Genomic DNA, 16,127 nt, shown 5'->3' on the forward strand with positions numbered 1-16,127 from the left:
TTGTGTCATAGGAGACCCACAAGAGAGATAAAGGGGGGCAGAAGGTTTATTTGAAGAAATAATAGGTGAAATGTTTCCTAATCTGTGGAAGGAAAGGGACCTCAAAATGCAGGAGGCACAGACTGCTTTCATCAAAATCTACAGAACCAGGCCAATACCAAGCCGTATCAGTTAAATTTGCAAAATATAGTGCTAAAAAAAATCTTATAAGGAATAATACAAAAGAATTCCCTGAATTATAAGAGAAGACCCATAGGGCTAGCAGCAGATCTTTCTACAGAAATTTGGCAGGCCAGAAGAGACAGGCATGATATATTCAATGTGCTGAATGGAAAAATCTGCAGCCAAGAATACTTGATCAAACAAGGGCTATCATTCAGAATAAAGGAGAGATAAAGAGCTTCCCAAACAAACACTAAAGAAGTTCATGACCACTAAACCGACCCTGCAGGAAATAATAAAGGGGATTCTTTGAGTGGGAATGAAAGACCAAAAACAACAAAGACTAAAAAGTAACAGAGAAAATCTCCAGAAACAATGACAAAACAAGTAATAAAATGGCACTAAATACATGTTTTAATAATTACTCTGAATTTGAATGAACTAAATGCTCTAATCAAAAGACATAAGGTGTCAGAATGATAAAAAAAAAAAAAGACCCATCTATATTCTTCCTAAAAAAGACTTATTTTAGACCTAAAGACACTGCAAATGGAAAGTGATGGAATGGAGAAATATTTATCATGGAAATGAACATCAAAAGAAAACCAGAGTAGCAATAGCTATATCAAACAAACTATATTTTAAGCCAAAGACTGTAACAAGAGATGAAGGAGGGGACTATATCATAATTAAGAGGTCCAATCAATAAGAAGATCTAACAGTTGTAAATATTTATGCCCCCAACTTGAAATAACACCCACGTATGTAAATTAATAATAAACATAAAATATCTCATTAATAATATTACAATAATAGTAGGGGACTTCACCCCATTTACATCAATGGACAGACCATCTAAGCAGAAAATCAACAAGGAAACAGTAGCTTTGAATGGCACACTGGGCGAGATGGACTTAATAGATATATTCAGAACATTTCATCCCAAAGTAGCAGAATACACATTTATTTCAAGTGCACTTGGGGCAATCGCCAGAACAGATCACATACTAGGTCACAAGGTCATACTAGGTAAAATCAGGCCTCAAGAAGTAAAAAAAAAAAAAGATTGAGATTATACCATGCATCTTTTCTTATCACAATGCTATGAAAGTTGAGGTCAACCACAAGAAAAAACTTGGAAGGACCACAGATACATGGAGGTTAAACAATATGTTACAATCAATGGGTCAACCAGAAAATTGAATAATAAATTAAAAAGTGCATGGAAAAAATGAAAATGAAAACAGGATGGTCCAAAACCTTTGGAATACAGCAAAGGCAGTCATAACAAGGAAGTGTATAGCAATACAGACCTACATAAAGAAGAAAGAAAAATCTCAAATACACAACATAACCTGACACATAAAGGAGTTAGATATAGAAGAACAAATGAAGCCTAAAGCCAGCAGAAGAAGGGTAATAATAAACATCAGAACAAAAGAAAATGATATGGAAACTGAAAAAAACAGTAGAGCACATCAATGGAATCAGTAGCTGGTTCTTTGAAAAAATTAATAAAATTGATAACCCCCTAGCCACACTTAACAAAAAATAAAGATAAATGGCTCAAATAAATAAAACCACTAATGAGGGAGGAGAGATTACAACCGATACCACAGAAATACAAATTATAAGAGAACATTGTGAAAAATTATATCCCAACAAACTTCCAAACAAGAGTCTGGAAGAAATGGATAAATCCTTAGAAACATGTAAACTACCAAAACTGAAACACGAAGAAATAGAAAGTTTGAACAGACCAATAACCATCAGGGAAATTGAATCAGTAATCAAAAAACTCCCAACAAACCAAAGTCCAGGGCCAGATGGCTTCACAGGGAAATTCTACCCAAAATTAAAGAAGAGTCGATACATATTCTTTGCAAACTATTGAAAATAATAGAAATGGTGGGGAAACTTTCAACTCATCCTATGAGGCCAGCATTACCCTGATTCCAAGATGAGAAAAAGACTCCACTAAAAAAGAGGACTACAGGCCAATATCCCTGATAAACATAGATGCAAAAAATCTCAACAAAATACTAGCAAATCAAATCCAATAGTACATTAAAAGAATCTCTCACCATGATCAAGTGGGATTTGTTCCTGGTTTGCAAGGGTGGTTCAATATTCACAAATCAATCTATGTGAAATACCACATTAATAAAACAAAGGATAAGAGCATATCCTCTAAATAGAAGAAGAAAAAGCATTTTACAAAGTACGACATCCATTCATCATACAAAAAAAACCTCAACAAAGTAGAAATAAAGGGAACATATCTCAGCCTCATAAAGGCCATATACGAAAAGCCCACAGCTAATATCATCCTCAGGAAAAATCTGAGAGCTTTTTCTTTATGGTCAGGAACAAGACAGGGATGTCCACTCTCATCACTGTTATTTAACATCATCCTGGAAGTCCTAGCCTCAGCAATCAGATAACAAAAAGAAATAAAAGGAATCCAAATTGGCAAGGAAGAAGTCAAACTTTCACTATTTGCAGATTACACGATACTCTATTTAGAAAACCCAAAAAACTCCACCAAAAACTTGCTAGAACAATGCATTCAGTGAAGTCACAGGATACATAAAGAAATCTGTTGCATTTATGTACACCAATTATAAAGCAGCAGAAAGAGAAATCAAAGAATCAGTCCCATTTTCAATTGCATCAAAAACCATAACATACCTAGGTATAAACCTCACTAAAAAGGTGAAAGACCTGTACTTTACTTGGCAAACTATAAAACACTGATGAAAGAAATTGAATAATACACAAAGAAATGGGAAAAAAAATTCTATGTTCATGAATTGGAAGAAAAAACATCATTAAAATGTCTATACTACCCAAAGCAATCTACACATTTAGTGCAATACCTATCAAAATACCACCAGCAGTTTTCATAGAACTAGAACAATCCTAAAATTTGTATGGAACCACAAAAGGGCTTGAAAAGCCAAAGCAATCTTGAAAAAGAACCCGGAGGCATCACAATTCTGGACTTCATATTATTTATTACAAAGCTCTTGTGATCAAGATATTATGCAACTGGCACAAAAACGGACACATCAATCAATGGAACAGAATAGAAAACCCATAAATGGGTTGACTATATGGTTGACTAATAAATATTCAACTATACAGTTGACTAATAAATATTCAACAAAGCAGGAAAGAATATCCAATAGAAAAAAGACAGTCTCTTTAACAAATGGTGCTGGGAAAGTTGGACAGCAGCATTGCAGGAGAATTAAACTAGACCACTTTCTTGCACAATACACAAAAATAAATTCAAATAAATGAAAGACAGGAAGCCATCAAAATCCTAGACGACAATACAGGCAGTATCCTCTTTGGCATAGGCTGTACAACTTCTTACTAGTTATGTCTCTGGAGGCAAGAGAAACAAAAGCAAAAATAAACTATTGGGACTTCTTCAAGATAAAAAGTTTCTGCATAGGGAAGGAAACAGTAAAACAAAACTAAAAGGCAATCTTTGGAATGGGAGAAGATATTTGCAAATGACATATCTGATAAAGGTTTAATATTCAAAATCTATAAAGAATGTATAAAACTCAACACCCAAAAACCAAGTGATCCAGTTAAAAAATGGGCAGAAGACATGAACAGACATTTTTCCAAAGAAGACATCCAGATGGCTAACAGACATGTGAAAAGATGCTCAACATTATTCATTGTCACGGACACAAATCAAAACTCCAATGAGATATCACTTCACACATGTTAGAATGGCTAAAATTAATAACACAGGAAACAATAGATGTTGGAGAGGATGTAGAGAAAGGGGAACTCTCTTGCATTGTTGGTGGGAGTGCAAATTGGTGCAGCCAGTCTGGAAAACATAATGGAGTTTCCTCAAAAAGTTAGAAGTACCCTATGATCCAGCAATTGCACTACTCAGTATTTACCCAAAGAATACAAAAATGCTGATTCAAAGGAATACATGCACTGCAATGTTTATAGCAGCATTATTTACAATAGCCAAATTATGGAAAGAGCCCAAAAGTCTACTGACTGATGAATGGATAAAGTAGTGATATATACATATACAATGGAATATTACTCAGCCATAAAAAGAATGAAATCTTGTCATTTGCAATGACATGGATGAAGCTATAAGTCAGTCAGAGAAAGACAAATACCATATGATTTTACTCATACATGTAATTTAAGAAACAAAACAGATGAGGGGCTCCTGGGGTGGCTCAGTCGGTTAAGCGTCCACCTCTTGGGTTTGGCTCAGGTCATGATCTCGTGGTTTTGTGAGATGAAACCATTCATTGGACCCTGTGCTGTCAGTGCAGAGCCTGCTTGCGATTCTCTCTCCATGCCCCTCCCCCACTTGTGCTCTGTCTCAAATAAAGAAACTTAAAAAAAAAAAAAAGAAACAAGACACATGAACATGGGGAAAAAAAGAGAGGCAAACCAGAAAACCGACTCTTAACTATAGAGAACAAACTGAGGGTTTCTAGGGGGAGGTAGATGGGGGAATGAGTTAAATGGATGATGAGTATTAAAGAGTACACTTGTTGGGGTGCCTGGGTGGCTCAGTCGGTTAAGCATCCAACTTCGGCTCAGGTCATGATCTCGCGGTCCGTGGGCTTGAGCCCCTCATCGGGCTCTGTGTTGACAGCTCTGAACCTGGAGCCTGCTTCAGATTCTGTGTCTCCCTCTCTCTGCCCCTCCCCCACTCATGCTCTGTCTCTCTCTCTGTCAAAAATAAATAAACATTAAAAAAATTTTTAAATAAAAAAATAGAGAGTACACATGTGATGAGCACCAGGTTTGTATGTAATTGATGAATCACTAAATTCTACACCTGAAACTAACGTTACACTGTATGTTAACTGTAATTTAAATAAAATAAAAACTTGAAAACAACAAAAAGAAAGCGAGTGGTAATTAAAATTATCAATTATCAATAGTATTATCCTACTATTATTAGATTGTATTTTTCTCCTCTCAGATGTTAATATTTGTTTAATATATTCAGGTGCCCTGATAAATATATATGTTTATTTATAATTCTTTTATACTCGATTAGTTGATCCCCTTATCATCATATAATGAGGATCTTTGTCTCTTCTTACCATTTTTAGTTTAGAGTCTATTTTGTCTGATATTAGTGTTGCTGTCCCGGTTCTCTTTGTTTTCCACTTGCATGTAGTATCTTCATCCCTTCGTTTGGAATCTTTGTGTATCTTCAGAGCTGCGGTGAGTCTCTTGTAGGCAGTATAGTGGGTTTTGTCTTTTTCATCCGTCTAGCCATTCATTGCCGTTTGATTAGAGAATTAAATTCATTAACATTTAGAGTATTTTTAATTTTCAAAATTATTTTTAAAAATTTTTTTAAACTCTATTTGTTTTTGAGAGAGAGACAGCATGTGAATGGGGAGGAGCAGAGAGAGGGAGACACAGAATGGAAGCAGGCTCCAGGCTTCTTTGTAAATTCATAATTTTCCATAGTGGTATGCTGTGGTTCCCATGTCTTTATCCTTTGTGTACCTTTTTTAGATTTTTGGTTTGTGGTCCACGAGGTCTTATATAAGACATCTTATAGATATAACTTTTTATTTTATGCTGATAACAATTTAACTCTGATTACACATAGAAAACTCTATTTTTTTACCCCTCTTCACATTTGCATGATACCCATTTACATTTTTTATTGCTTATCCATTAACAAATTGTTGAAATTTTTGTATTTTTAATACCTTTGTCCTTTAAACTTTATTCTGTGTTTAAATAGTTGTCATTTTATAGTATTAGGGTATTAAGAATCTGATGGGGTTTTTCCAGTTTGAAAAGTCCTTTTAGAATTTCTTTTTTTTTTTTTAATGTTTATTTATTTTTGAGGGAGAGAGAGAGAGAGAGACAGAGACAGAGACAGAGTGTGAGCAGGGGAGGGGCAGAGAGAGAGAGGGAGTCACAGAATCCGAAGCAGGCTCCAGGCTCTGAGCTGTCAGCTCAGAGCCCGACGCGGGGCTTGAACCCACGAACCATGAGATCATGACCTGAGCCGAAGTCGGACGCTTAATCGACTGAGCCAGGTGCCCCTAAAATTTCTTGTAATGCAGGTTGAGTGGTGCTGAACTCCCTTAGCTGCCGCCATTATTATTATTAGTAGTAGTAGTAGTAGTAAGTCTTTATCTCACCTTTAATTATGAAGGAGAACTTTCCTATGTAAAGTAGGTAAAGCATTCTTGGTTGGCCATTTCTTTCTTTTTTAATGTTTATTTTTGAGAGAGCCAGAGCATGAGTGGGGGAGGGGCAGAGAGAGAGAGAGGGAGACCCAGAATCCGAAGCAGGCTCCAGGCTCTGAGCTGTCAGCACAGAACTCGATGTGGGGCTGAAACTTAACAGACCCTGAGATCATGACTTGAGCTGAAGTTGGATGCTTAGCCCTCTGAGCCACCCAGGTGCTCCATGTCAGTTACTGTCTTTTAGCACTTTGAATATATTCTCATTCTTTTATGTCCTATAAGGTCAGTGCTGATAAATCTGCTGATAGTCTTATGAGAATTTTTTTCTTCTCTTGCTGCTTTTAAGATTCTTAGTGTTTGGTTTTAGACAATTTTATTATTATGTGTCTCAGAGAAGAATGTTTTGGATTGAAATTTTGAGGTGACCTATTAGCTTCCTAAACTTGTGTATTGAAATTTCTCCTGATGTTTGGGAAGTTCCCAGACATTATTTCTTCAAATCAATTTTCTTTCTATTCCTTTCTCTCTCTCTCCTTCTGAGACTCCAGTAATGCCTACGTTATTCTTTTAATGGTATCCCATACCCCCCCCATAGGGTTTCTTTTTACTCTCCTTTTCTTTTCTTTCTCTCCATCTTGTAATTGGGTAATTTCAGTTGATTGGTCTTCTAGCTCACTTAGACTCACTTCTTCTTGTTCAAGAATAATGGTCAGAGCTCTCTGTTAAATTCTTTAGTTTAACCATTATATTCTTCTGGTCCAAAATTTATTTGGCTCTTTTTATATTTTCTTTTCTTTAATTTTTTAATGTTGATTTATTTTTGAGAGAGAGAGCAGGGAAGGGGCAGAGAGAGAGGGTGACACCGAATTCGAAGCAGAGTCCAAGCTCTGAGCTGTCAACACAGAGCTCGACACAGGGCTTGAACCCATAAACTGTGAGATCATGACCTGAGTTAAGTCGGATGCTGAACTGACTGAGCCACTCAGTCGCCCCTGGTTCTTTTCACATTTTCTGTCTTTTTGTTGAGCTTCTCCTTTTGTTCTTGCATTATTTTTCTCCTATCATTAAATTGCTTATCTGTGTTCTCTTTTATCTCTCTGAGTATCCATAGAACAATTAATTGTTAATTATTTCTCAAATTCTTTGTCTTTGGAGATCACTGCATTCCTTTAGTGGCATCATGTTTTCCTGATTTGTGTGTGGGTGTGTGTGTATGATCCCTGTAGCCTTGCACAGTTGTCTGTGCATTTGAAGAAGCATCCACCTCTTAAAGACTTTATGGACTAATTTTGGTAAGGGAAGACTTTCCCTTTGAATGGGGGCATGCTGGCTTATGCTTTGACCCTGGATCTAGTGATGTAGGGTGCCAAGTACAGGGTTGTGGGGCAGTATCAGATGCAAGGTGTGATGCCCCATTCGGGTCCATGGTATCCACAGTTGTTTGGCTCTTGGCAAAAATTGTGGGGATTCTTCAGTAGCTACGAGTGCTGTTGGGCATCTAAGAGGTGCCTCCAGGACTTAGTAGGACCAGAACAGACATCAGTAGTGGCTACAGCTAGTGGTATGCACACACTTGGCTCGTGGGGCCAGTTTCAGCTGCCTGTGTGGTGGCAGAGGCCTCTCATAGACACATTCATAGTGATGGAGGTCAGGAAAGGTAGCAAGGGCAAGGGCCAACTATGGGCTTTCTGGCATCTGCAAAGCTATGGATTTCAGTATGGTCTCCTATGGCTTCACACTCTACCCCTCAGAAAACCAGAGACAGGGATAGGGCTGGGAGGAATGCAGATCCCCATCTGGAAGGATCAGCTGCAGGTAGGCACTAGCCAGTGATAAAAGGCAGGGTCTGATCTGGACCTGCAAGCAGCTGCGAGGTCCCTGGATGTCACTGTGCTCTACTGTGGCTGTGCTCTCTCCCCCGGGACGTGCATGCTGAAGTGGAAGCTGTTGACAAGAGTTGGGCAGGGGGCTTGCAGGTGCACAACTTGAGGGGCTATTTACAGGTGGGTGCAGTGGTGCTGGACAATGACAGAGCCAGGGCCTGATCAGCACCTGCTGTCAGCCGCAGGGTCCTTGGATGTTGGTGGGCTCTCCTCTGGTTGTATACTCTTCTTCCTGTGTGTGCACGGTATAATGAAGGCCAGTGATAGGTTGGATTGAGAGCACGCTGCAGTGAAGCTGAGGGAGGGGGTGCTACCCATAGGTGGACATGGTGTTGCCAGTCAGCGACAGAAGCAGGGCCTGATCTGGGCCCACAAGCAGATGTGGCTCTGGCTGTCAGTATATTCACCCATAGTTACTCTCTTCTCTATTTGTGTATGTGCGCATGCACACACTGTAGCAGTGGCCAATGACGGATGTCATGCCAGTGGCATGCAGGTACACAGCTAGAGGAGGTAACAGGGCTGAGGGTCAGCCAAGAGCACCTAAGCTGGGGTCTTGCGCTGAGGCAGCTGTGGAAGCCCACGCTGGCTGTGGGCATATCTCCCCAGCTCCTGTTGGGTCAAGGAAGGACTCAGGTGGCTTAGGTATTACACTTGCCCAGCCTTTGATAACTTGTCAGTTGGCTCCAGTGAAGTTGGTGGGGGGGGGGGTGGCGGAGGGAGGCAGCTATTGTTAATGAGCACATGTATGCATGGGTCAACTTCTTCAGTGGCAGAAGATTCTGAATTTGTCTGCAGGGCAAGTATCTGTGAACTGCAGTCATTCCCACTGTGTGTTTGCTAATAACAGCTTCTGCTTTTCTTCCTTTCTCCTATCCAGCTCTCTGATGACCTGGCTGGGGTAAAGCTCAAGTGAGACCTTCACACAGTGCCAGGGGAGGTTGGGTGTCTTTCACTCATCTCTTCCTTTCTTGGTGAAAGGAACCTTGCTAGCTCAGAAATTTCGCCTTGGTGTTGAACAGTGCAGCTTGTGGGAGCAGGGGACGGGCAGTGGGCAAAATGAGGTTTTCTTCTTTCTCTTCCGTGATTATTCTGTGTTTTGTGGTTGTTGTCGTCCCATGGCATTGTTAGAACTTCCTAAGTGGATTCTAGAGGTCTTCGGGAGCTGTTTGCTGTTTTCATTTATGGTTAGCTATCTAATCATTGATCTTTGTTTGGGAACAGGAATGCTGGGATCTCCTACAGCACTATTACTTTCCTGAATCCTAAAACCTTAAAGCTTGTTTACCACAAAATCCATATATAAAAATCAACTGTTTTCTTACACTAGCTATGAGCAGTCAACAATCGATCATTTTAAAATGCTATTAACAATAATACTGAAAAGTATGAAATATTTAGGAATTAATCTGAACAATATATGCAAGACCTCTTTACTAAAAACTATGAAATTTTGCTGAGACAAGTTCAAAAGGGTCTTAAGAAATTGGAGAATATAACTTGATCATAAATTAGAGTGTATAGTTTTTAGAATTTTATGAGCTATAGTAAATTTTTTTTCTTTAATGCTTTTTATTTATTTTGAGAGTGAGAGAGAGAGAGAGCGCGTGCAAGCCAGAGAAAGGCAGAGAAAGAGGGGGAGAGAGAGAATCCCAAGCAGGCTCTACACTGTCAGTACAGAGCCTGATGTGGACCTCAAACTCACAAACTGCGAGATCATGACCTGAGCTGAAATTAAGAGTCAGACGATAAACTAAGCCGCCCAGGTGCCCCAAATCTAGCGTAAAATTTCTTATGGCAATATAGAAGACCTAGAGTAGCCAAAACACCTTTGAAAAAAAACAAGTTGTGTGTGTGTGTACAACTAATTTTTTAACAAAGTATAAAAGTAAATTGAGAATAGTCTTTTCAACAAATAGGGCTATAACATTGACATCCTTATATAAAATGAAATATCCTATCTTCATTGTACCATATACAAAAATTAACTCAAAGTGGATCATACACCAAAATATGGTGTGCCTGAGAACAAAAATATAAAATCTAAAAGTTTAAAACTTCTAGAAGAAAATGTGATAGAAAAACTTGTGACATTGGATTCAGCAAAGATTTCTTGGCTCTGGTACTAAAACCATGATTCATAGAAGGAAAAAAATTGAAAAATTAGACTTCATCAAAATTAAAAAATTTTTGTTTTTCAAAAGACATTGTTAAGAGAATAAGAGAAAAAACAGAAGTCATGGAATGGAAGGAGTTATTTGCAAAGCATTTATGTGATAAAGGACTTATACCCAAGGTATAAAAAAAGAACTTCCACAACTCAATAATGATGAAACAGCCCAATTTAAAATCGGCAAGAACTTAAACACACTTTACTAAACATGATAGTTCTAGAGATATGATACCTAAAGATTTGTTAAAAGGGTAGATTTCATGTGAGGTGTTCCTACTGCAATAATTTTGTTTTTAAGTGAGAAGGATGTATAGTAGCAAAGGAGAAGATATTCAACACCATTAGTCATTAGGGAAATATAAATTGAAACTACTATATACTCCCTGTTGGAATGGCAGAAATCTAAAAGACTGATCGTACCAAATGTTGGTGAGAATATAGAGAAGCTGGGATTGTCATAAACTGCTAATGAGAATAGAAGGTAATACAAGCACTATGAGAATCAGGGGACCAATTTCTTGAAGAGTTCAATATGTAGCTTCCATATGACTTAGACATTTTACTCCTGAATATTTACAGAGAAGAAATGAAAACAGACGTCTACACAAAGACTGGCCCGTGAATGTTCATAACAACTTTGTCTAGTCACAAATGGAAAACAACTCCAATGTCCAGACATAGGTGAATGAATAACCAAATTGTACTATAACCGTACAATGAAAAACTACTTGATGTGAAAAAGGAATTAAGTATTGATTCACACAACTATATGAACGGACCTCAAACAAAACACGCTTCATAGAAGAAGTCAAACAAGAGTACATGGTGTTTGATTCCGTTCATATGAACTACTAGAGAATGCACACCAATCTGCCCAACAAGAAGCAAACCGGTGGTTGCCTAAGGCTAGGGACTAGTGAAGGGGAACATAGGCGTGAGGAAAGTTTGAAGATCATGAAAATGTTCATTATCTTGAGTATAGTAATGACTTTGTGGGTATCTTTGTCTCTTCAGGCTGCTGGGAGAGAATACTATAGACTGGGTGGCTTATAAACGAAAGAAATTGATTTAAGTTCTTGAGGCTTGGAAGTCCAAGATACAAGGCTTTGGCAGATTTGGTGTCTAATGAGACATTGCTTTCTTGTTCCTAGATGTCTTCTTGCCATGTCCTCACAGGGCAGAAGAGGTGAGGAAGCTTTCTAAGATCCCTTTTATAAGGGAACTAATTCTTTTCATGAGGGCTCCACGTTCATGACCTAATTGCCTCCCAAAGGCCCCACCTTCAAACACCACCACATTTGGAAGCATGTGTAATGCTCTGTAATAGAAGTCCGTAATAGAAGGCAAATGTATGAGTTCTAATTCATCAAATGTTACAGTTTAAATATCTGAAATTTATTGCAGTTCAATTATACCTCAGTAAAACTTGCAGGGAGGGGGACCACAAAAGATACAGCTTCCTTAATAACATATTCCTTTTTATAATCCTCAATTTTAAGTTATTAATTGTCCGGTTATTTATTTAGGGCCTACTATACTCCAGAAACTGTCCTCTTTGTGAAATATGGTCAAGGTCAAAACAGTCTCTCTGCTTTCACGGAGCTCTGTCTAGCAGCAGACATGGAGACTGGGCGAGTCACTTCACAGACACTTAGTGACAAAAATGGGAAAAAAACAAAAAACAAAAAACAGTGGGTCTCTACAATGGTGCCTGATTTAATCTAGGAGAGAGGACAGATCCCTGGCCAAGGAGTGATGTGTAAGAGAACTGTGAAAAATAAGTAGAATTTCCATCAGATGACAGCATGTAGGATGCCTTCCGGTGAGAAAGAGGATGTAGTCTGGAGAACTCTGCTGGAAGGTGGAGACAGAGAGAAACAAAAGCGATGCTAGAGAATCAACCGGAGCAAAAATACATGAGGCTCTATAGGTTATGTTAGGGATTCAGATTAGTATCCTAAAGGTGATGGAAATCATGTTGGACTTTTAAAGTGACATAATTAGATTGGCTATAGAGGAGAGAGCTGTGCCCACAGCATTGCCGCAGTTCTGGAATTATGATCATAGATGCCATGTTGGGTCAGGGTCCACCTGGCTTCAGATTGTGTGTCTTACAGAGACATTTTCTAGGTGGGCATGGTTTGTGCTTGTCCACATATCGAGATGCATCCCGATGGGATCTCTGTTTTCCCATATGTGTTTCCCATCAGGTAATTAACCTTTTCATGAAGCTTTTTATGACCCCTTGTATGTCATGTTCCCGTCAGGGATATAATGCATTATATGTGCTGGCTATAATATAATGTTTTGTGTTATTGATCCTTAAAATACTTTGTTCCAGCTTGAATTGATGATAATGAGTACTCTGATGTACTAGGAAAGCCTGTTCATCCTTTCTTTATACCCTTTGACTTAAACTCCGATTATGTCAGAAATAGTTGAATGGATGTCACCACCAGGCTAAACTTTACTCTTTCATCAAGCTTTGGAGGAAGTGAAAAGTGTCCTGTCCACAAACAGCTGCTGGGCACCCTGTCACTTATTCAGTTACCTCCACATTAAAGCTGACCTGCAGAAATGGTTACTCTCTGCCAATACTTCCCTGCTTGCCCTTCTCCCCACTCCCCGCCACTCACTTTCCCCACTCCCAGCTTTTTCCATGCATTCCACATTATCTGATTTACAGATAGGAAGAGATGAAAAGGGTAAATAAAAAACAACTTAAAATTTTAACACATCATTGTCATTTGGTATGAAAGCCAATGGTGTACTAAAATAACTAGATGCACAATTACCACATTGGTGAGTGAATTTTCAATGCTTGCTGCCCATTTCTGTTGGCATTTCAACCTTCTGCATGATGACATTCCATGATATGATATGGAATAGCACACATTTTGCTTGCATATTCATTATTGCAATTCTGAAAATCTAGGTATGTTCTCATGAATATTTAAAATTTTCACATATGACATTGCATATTATTATTGTTATTACTATTATTATTTTAAATATGTATTTATCTTGAGAGAGAGAGAGAGAGAGAAAGTGCACATGCAAGAGCAAGGAAGGGGCAGAGAGAGAGAGGAGAGAGAGAATTCCAAACAGGCTCCTTGCTGTCGGCGCAAAGCCTGATGCGGGGCTCAATCTCATGTACTGCGAGATCATGACCTGAGCCAAAATCAAGAGTCTGATGCTTAATGGACTGAGCCACCCAGATGCCCCAGCATTACTTACTATTTTTTAAGAGATAGTACATACTATTATATAAGATTAGATTGGATGAGTAATGGATATATTATGTGATACAATTTGTTAATTATGTTTTAACTATTTATTGAATCATACACACCAAATTTGAAAGAAATCACATAAAAATTGGTTGGTGTTATCTAATGTGAAGAGATTGAAAAAGTGTAGTTCATGAGGACATTCTAATTATATTTAGAAAAATCAGTATTTTCATACTCTGCTTTGGTTGTTCCAAATTCAGAATATTTATCATGAGCCCAGCTTTCCCCCCATAATAATATGAATAGGATGGGAAAAGACAGAAAGACTTACAGGATTAGGGAGACTTCCCCCAAACCAATATTTGTACCTTTTTGACTGCCCTTGAAACTTTGTAACCTAGCTAAGGATGTTATCATAAGATGTGGTATGGGTGAAGGATCTGCTTTCTTTTGAAAAGAAGAAGAGAATTTTAGAAAAGAGGATGGGTCTAGAAACCAATGAGAAGATTATGCCACCTGTCAAGTATCGTCTTTCCATGGCATATCCAAAAAAATGGGGAATGAAATCCAGATAAATTTGTGGACCCTCTGCATACATTGGGAAACAAAATCCAGAAGCCTGTTTATCACTCAACCATTGAAAGTCCCCACCTTGACTGATAGACTTCCTCAGGTTTAACGCCCCTTTAGAGTCAGGGTCCAGTAACCCCAAATATTTCTATTTCCCTTTCTGAGAGACACAATGACTTGAGCTAATGCCTCCAAGTCCCTTTGAGAAGGAAAGGAGAGAAGCACTGACAGTCCACATCTGTGACAGCTTAGCAGGTACCTCCTCAAGAGGGCCTGCCATCATCCCATCCTACAGAGGATGTCTGCAGAGCTCTCAAAGGATGGCAGTGCTCCCCTCACCAAATACTGCTCCATGATTCTGTGGGAAGAGTGTCCTCTAAGTCCTCCCACTTGGGTGAGTCAATCACACATTAGAAATCCATTCCAACATTCCTGTTTCCCTGAGCTGTTAGCTGTATTCCTCTGCATTATAGCAAGGAAATTGCACATTTTAGTTTCCTTTAATGTAGACAAATATAATGTCCAGGTTTTAGTCAACTATGTGAGCAAATTGTGAGGGCCTTTCTCAGTTGCTCAAGCTAACATATGGAAGCTGGAATTCCTCATAAGTGCACCCATACTGATATAATTGGCCATTTCAAACTTATTTTCCCTCCACGCCGGACAAATATAGGTATAGTCCATTGATGCACATGTATATTAATTCCTGCTGATATAAACTAACCACATTTTGCAAATTTTTCAAGGTATAGGTGGACTCGTCCCAGGTCAGTCTTGGTACCCACTTCCCTGCGTCAGGTTGGATTTGACTCCACTATGCATGTGGAGACCATGAGAGGTAGTGGACCTTTTGGGAACAAGCATCCCCTTGCAATGTAAGAGCATCACAGTATCCTTATGCTAGGAGAATCTACGTCCTCCTCAGAATGGAATGGAGGAGCACTAGCTAGCTGGTAAGGAAGGTCTAAAGGGACTTATAGGGAGGATTCATCTGAATCCACCTTCATTCATCTCCATCCCAATTCTTGGGCACCATCTCTCCCTACCAGTGCCCTAGCGTTCACATGAGAAACTTGGTAAGGATGAGAAATCAGTTTGAATCACAATTTGGAACTGAAAGAAATTATTTTATGCTAATCATAGAATTGCCTGTCCCAGACTCTCTTACAGGGTGCCTGGAGGTGTTCCTTTTTTCTTTCTAGCTCTCCAACACAATAATAAAAAGTGGTTAGCATGGTCTTTCTAAATGGCGACTTTGTTTTCTAAAGTGTTCCCTTTTATAAGCACATCATGTCGGGCAGCATTTGGGGCTTATGCCTTAAAAAAAAAAGTCCCCATTATGAACATTGTAGTAGGTTTCAGGAGATGATTAAAACAGTGAAGTAAAGGCTAGTGTTCTCTATTCAGAAGTTACCTATGTTAGTATGTTAGGTTCTGGAAGCAAATTTTTCTTAGACACTTGACTTAAAAGTGAGGGTTTTGCCTCCAAACAGTGAGACATTACTTTGAAGAGCCTCAACCTAAATTCTTTGACTCAGTGTGAATATCAGAGAAAGCTCAAACTAGCACACAATTCAGTTTCTTGTATACTGACTATAATGCCTTAATTAAAAATATCCTGTAATTTTTAAGAGCAAATACAATTACTTAGCCAAAAAAAGGGTGTGGGTGGAGTTTAAGCAAATGCACCTGTGTCCTTGTTACTACCAGAGACCCCCCCCCCCCTGAAATGTTCCCTGAGTCTCTGGGCTTTCTGACTGTGCCCTTTGTCCTACTCCATCAAATTCTTTCTCTTTCTGGCCAATTTAAGGTTTCAATGGATTATAAACAGCGCATTTTACTAGAAAGAAGACATTAATTTTCATCCTTGGCATTTCTA

Source organism: Panthera tigris, chromosome B4 (assembly GCF_018350195.1).
Source record: "Panthera tigris isolate Pti1 chromosome B4, P.tigris_Pti1_mat1.1, whole genome shotgun sequence".
Classification (NCBI taxonomy): Eukaryota; Metazoa; Chordata; class Mammalia; order Carnivora; family Felidae; genus Panthera; species Panthera tigris.